At 34.6% G+C, this 6,096-nt stretch overlaps 1 non-coding gene across 1 annotated transcript; it reads left to right on the top strand.

Annotated features, from left to right (window-relative positions):
• The first annotated feature begins 230 nt into the window (after window positions 1-230).
• LOC112410054 (U6 spliceosomal RNA) lies at window positions 231-337 on the top strand. Its single transcript, XR_003005315.1, has one exon. It is a non-coding gene; the product is annotated as a U6 spliceosomal RNA (small nuclear RNA).
• Window positions 338-6,096: the final 5,759 nt, after the last annotated feature.

Raw genomic sequence — 6,096 nt, forward strand, 5'->3', positions numbered from 1 at the left:
TGGGAAGATAACACAATTAAATTTACTTTTGTACCATGGCTGATTTTGTTTTATGGGCCAACACACCTGTGAGGATTGTGACTTTTTCCTTTCCACATCCAATATTTGTGGTTATTCTGATTCACTGGAAACAGGTTCCTCAGAAAAAAGTCTCTGAACTCGTGCCAGTGGGCCAAATCCAGTCATGACAAATAGCCTATGGACATTTTCTCATTATAATAGTAAAGTTGGTGCTCGCTTCGGCAGCACATATACTAAAATTGGAACGATACAGAGAAGATTAGCATGGCCCCTGCGCAAGGATGACATGCAAATTCGTGAAGCGTTCCATATTTTTAAAAAAATAGTAAATTTTGGTAGTTGTGATGGAGAACATATGGCATACAATGCCAAAAATATTTACTATCTGACTTTTTACAAATAGTTAACCCCTAACAGATTCATTAAGCTTCTTGTATTTCTTCCAATTTATCACAGATAATATTTTACTGAATGTTTTTGCAATACATAAACACGATTGCCATCTCTCACCTTGCTATGTCTGTTTCTTTGCTTTCTGTTTCCCAATTGCAAAACCCATGTCATATATCATAATAACAAAATAATGATATTTATGCTATCAAGGTTGGAAAAAAATTATGATGGAAGAATTTCCAAATGTTCTTTCCTGGTGTATTGATCTGTTTTGTGGACTCTTGCTTAAGTTATATTCCCAGTGTGACTTCTTTTTTCCTTTGCTTCTAATAAGTGAGATTGTTTTTCAGTCGTATTTTTGTTGAGTTTAACTTTCTTCCATATTTCATGTTCCCTTATCCTATTTTTTATCTATATTTTTATATTGAGAATTGTAGTCAAGTGTTTTATGATCTTTTGACTGAATGTTCGTTTTTAAGAGTAAGGCACCTAAAATCTGATATGCATTTATGTGCAATGCCTACTTATTGGCTGACATAGATTAAGTTGAGTGAGTGAGTAGAAAGCAAGTCATTCTTTTGGCAGAGCCACACAAGTCAGTATCATTAGGTCTTTCATTGACATTTACCCCATTTTTAGTAAAGTATCTCTCTAGTCTGTGCCTTTCTTTGAATTTCTATTTTATGCTCTGTTTGTTCTACACTTACATGATAGTTGACAGATTTTGCTTTGTTGTGGGTTAATTACTTTAGAATTTCCTTAAATGTTCTATAAATGAATCCAAGTTGGCCTTAAAATATTTCATTGTACTTCTTAGCTAATATTAGATTATGCTATTATATTACATTGCCAACCATCTGGCTTCATCTAGTTTATTTGCAATCTTTTTGAGTTTTTTTGCTTTTGAAGCATATTCAAGTATTAGAATTTGGAAAAGGTACTATGAGAGAAGTAAGGTAGTCAGAACATTACAAATTGGACAACAATTAAATTTCTATCAAATAACTATCTTTCACAATCTTTATTCACTTGGTTCGGTGGCAGGCCTACATAATAACTTGCATAGACCTATCACTTTCTTAAACGTTCAGGCAGAAAATTTCTTAGATTATCTGGTAAGTATACACTAACTCTATGGTGCTGGTGAGATTTTATAAACTAAAATGCAACTAAATCTCATTCTGTCTTACTTGTATTTACTTTGGATAACATGGGCCACTCAGTTCTAATTTCAACAAGGTAGACACACTTGTCAATAGAATGCAAATACATGTGCGGTAAAATTTTCAAAGCTTGCAATCACATCTATGAAAGGTTTTCAGGAATCCACCAGGCTAAAACACACTAGTTAAAACACTTTTTTTATACTTCATGCCAAATAATCATAGTTAAAACTTTATAAACGTCATGTTAAAATTTTAAAAATCTTTAGGATTAAAGTGATATTTTCCTTACCCTAAAAGATTTGAAACTGTGGTGAGCTAGAATGTAGTTATGTAATTTAATTGTCATTAAACCAAATATTAGATACATTACCCCTTGAAAAACTGGAAGTCTTGAACAATACCTGATATAGAAACAATCAGGAACATTTCCAGTTTTCTGCTGTCACTGACAACATGCTAAAGTAGTTTACCATATAGTTTTTAAATAACGGAAAGAAATAGTGCTTCCAGCATCGTAAAGACTTATTGTTCCTTAAGAGAGTGCTTTGTTCTATACTTTGTTTCTTTCAATATCCATGGATTAAAGACTGTGAATATCAACAAAACAATTCAACCTACTTTTTTTTTTTTAACATCTTTATTGGAGTATAATTTCTCTACAATGTTGTGTTAGTTTCTGCTTTATAACAAAGTGAATCAGTTATACATATACATATGTCCGCATATCTCTTCCCTCTTGCATCTCTCTCCCTCCCACCCTCCCTATCCCACCCCTCTAGGTGGTCACAAAGCACCAAGCTGATCTCCCTGTGCTATGCGGCTGCTTCCCATTAGCTATTTTACGTTTGGTAGTCCGTGCCACTCTCTCACTTTGTCACAGCTTACCTACTTTATTAGGTTCCAAGGCAGGAAACAGTTTCAAAGTCCACATATTGGCCATATCTCAAATTCGAGCTTTTTGTATTTTCTCATTCATATTAAAAGTCTCCATCTTCAGCAATATTACCACATCACCTAATCAGTAGGTCTACTTTAAATTTGAAATACTTTCTGACACTATAAAAATTTCTTAAGTTTGTATAAACTAGGTATCTGTGGGGTAGGAGAGATTTGCGTAAATGAGATACAAAAATGAATAAAAACATTTATTGCTTTGAAGGATTATAATATGCAATTTACTGAACTCAGCAAACAATCTATTTACTGTTCATATTGGAAGAAAATAATATGTAAGAGAAAAAATGAGAAAGAAAAAACATTCTTTCAGAAGGTAGTGAAAAACAAAAGATTGCTGCAGAGAGCATTGGTGTTCAGTTTTAAGCCTTGAGAATGAGAATAAATGTTTTTCCTAAGTTGCTGTATATTTTTTGTCTCAGACATTTTTTCTTTACCTTTTTTTCTAGCCCTAAAAGTGAAATAGATTATCAATAGTTGCTCTACAATTCAAAATAACAGAATTCTGTGCTCTTTATGTTGACTTAAAAAAGTGTACAACATGAGAGTTGTGAGTTAAGTTCTATTTGGGGCAAAATGAGGACTATAGCCCAGGAGACAGCATTTCAGATAGCTCTGAGAAACTGCTCCGAAGAGGTAGGGGGGAAGGAAGGTCAGTATACATGTGATTTTGGTGAAGGGAGAGTAACATGCACTCAAGGACATATTTTTGCAGAAGATTTCTGCTAGTCACGCGGAGCAGTCGTCACTATGAAGGATTTTAGTGCTTTTCTAGATATGAGGAGATACAAGAATTGGGCTCATAAAATCGGCTTCTGAAAATATCTATCTGAAGACCTGTTCTGCCTGTTTTTCCCAGAGCACAAGAGTGTCTCATTTCTGCTCTTCACCCTGAACTCCTTTCAGGGAGCTGTTGAAAGTCAGCAGCTGCAGCAGCTCCTGATTTCATCCTTGTAGAGGCAGATGGCAAGTGCCAATGGCAAGTACCAATTTGTAGTTGACATTTACATTATTCAGATATTCAATCAGTTTCATGAATTTTTTTATGAGAAGGCACTCAAATTCACAGAAGGTTGATACGTGATTGTATTAATATTGAGTTGTTAGTAATAATGAGAGTTAATGTGAGGGGTGTAATTAAGAAGAGAGGATTCTCAACCTGTGAGGAATCATCTCAGTCATCTGTGTCATGGTTTTTGCAATATAAATACATGCTCGGAAGTGTAAGAGGAAATGTATAGAAATGTATTATTTGTGGCAAAGATAGTGGCGATTTATCAGGAAAGTCTTCAAAGTTTATCACTGGCTAATGATCAAAAAGAGAAAAAGAAAATTCTTTAGAGAGTTTTGCCGAGTATTAGGACTCTGATTCTCTTGTTAAACTTCTTTTTTTGAGAATTATAATAAAATTATTTATCTTAGTTACTCTAGATAACTTTGACAACATGTGTGTTTAATTTTCAAGGTACATTAATTTTGAGAGCTATAGCTAAACATATTTGAGTATTTTAATCATCTTATCTTTGTACCATAGTATTAGAAAAATGGTATGGCCATATTCTATAATCGGTTGTAAAGTGTGCCTCTTAAAATCTCAGTGGCTGTTTTTAAGGAGCAGAATTGTATATGTCAAGCATGATTACTTTAGAGCCATCTAAGCCTAAAGTGCTTCAGTCAAGTAGTTAATAATTGTTAGTTTCATGTTGTTAGAAATACTAACCAGAAATGTTCCCTACCACTTCTACAGATTGTTAAAATATATTATTGAAAATAAAACAAACACATTCTGTTATTAAAAGCCTTACAACATTAAATCTGCCCAATAATGTGCTAAAGTTATTCTAACTTTAAACATACATTGTCAACCCTTAAAAAATAATTGCCTCTGCAAGCTTTTTAAAGAGTCTTGATGTTACAATCCAATAAGAATAAGGGTCAGAATTCCAATAAAAGTAAGGATCAAAATTAAGACATATTACTCACCTTTGGACAGGATGAATCTGCAATATAATGATATATCTATGTGGAGCTGTTATATAAGCAGTTGAAGACAAATTCACATGGTTTGAGTTAAAAACTAGGCAATTTATGTGGATTTAGAAGTTGAGGGTTGGAAATATGATCTTTCTATTATTACTATCACTTCATAGTTGATAGAAAGAAAATGACTATCCATGGAGGTTCCTTGGATAAGGGTAAATTCATCAGCAAGAAAAAAGGTATGTCAGCTAGGTAAGAGCCATAAAACCTAATGAAGTCAATAGGGAATTCCCAGAAAATTTAAGAACGTTGTTTTAGAAAAAGTTATATTTAGTATATAATTCACTTTTCAGTATATTGTTATGAGAGTAAACTAAATATCTGTTAAAAAAATACTAGCATGAAATAGAACTGTGACTTATAAAAGCAACACCGTATATTCTGCTGGCATCTATTTTATTGTTACACCATAGCAACTCTAGATTTAACTTCTCTTTTACTCAGGAATATTAAGCTTTATCAAATGCTATTTTTGGCAAATATTGGTTTGTGTTAAAAATTTTTGTCACTCAAAAATCATTGTATTGGGCTTCCCTGGTGGCGCAGTGGTTGAGAGTCTACCTGCCAATGCGGGGGACATGGGTTCGTGCCCCAGTCCGGGAGGATCCCACGTGCCGCGGAGCAGCTGGGCCCGTGAGCCATGGCCACTGAGCCTGCGCGTCTGGAGCCTGTGCTCCGCAACGGGAGAGGCCACAACAGTGAGAGGCCTGCATATCGCAAAAAAAAAAAAAAAAAATCATTGTATTTATATAACTGTGTATTTCTATGATATATATGTATAGTATTTATATGTGTGTGTGAGAGTGAGAGACTGAGTCAAACAGGTATTATCTTCACTTTGTCAACATGTTTTTAAAATACTTTTATCTAATTAAATAGGTTTATATGTATATTTCATAATTCTTATCTTTATTAGGCATCTTTATTATTTATATACAGTAAGTACCCTACACACGAACCTTCAAGTTGTCAACTTTCAAAGATGCGAGCGTGAGTTCTCATGTCCTATCAAGTTAGTTCACGTGTCTGGCGTACATTGTCACGTGCATGCATCCTCTACAAGTGGTTGTGCTTTTGTGTACTTTACAGTATAGAGTACGGTAGTACAGTGTCTTTATTTCAAACCCAGGATGTCCGGAAGCAAGTGTAAGAGAGGCAGTAATGTAGCTGGTACTGCTAAGAAGCACCAAGTGATAACGATGGAAACAAAAGTGAAAATAATTGAGAGAGTGGAGTGAGGTGAAAAGATGGCATTGGAAGCCCAGAGTAAGGACGAAGGAGAGACAAGAGGAAGAAGTAACTGAAGAACCAAAGAGATTCAGGACTCAGGAAATGGCAAAGGGATTTTCTTTATTTGAGGAGGCACTGTTAGTTTTTGAGGCACAGGACCCGAACATAGAACGGTACAAGAAGGTTGCAGCAGTCTTTCAGAATGCAATCCAGTGCTACAGTGTCATCTATGACAAGAAAAAAGAGCTACTACTCAGACATCACTGGATCGTTTTTTCAAGAGGGTCGATAG

The sequence above is a fragment of the Neophocaena asiaeorientalis genome, unplaced genomic scaffold (assembly GCF_003031525.2).
Source record: "Neophocaena asiaeorientalis asiaeorientalis breed wild unplaced genomic scaffold, Neophocaena_asiaeorientalis_V1.1 scaffold158, whole genome shotgun sequence".
NCBI classification, from domain to species: domain Eukaryota; kingdom Metazoa; phylum Chordata; class Mammalia; order Artiodactyla; family Phocoenidae; genus Neophocaena; species Neophocaena asiaeorientalis.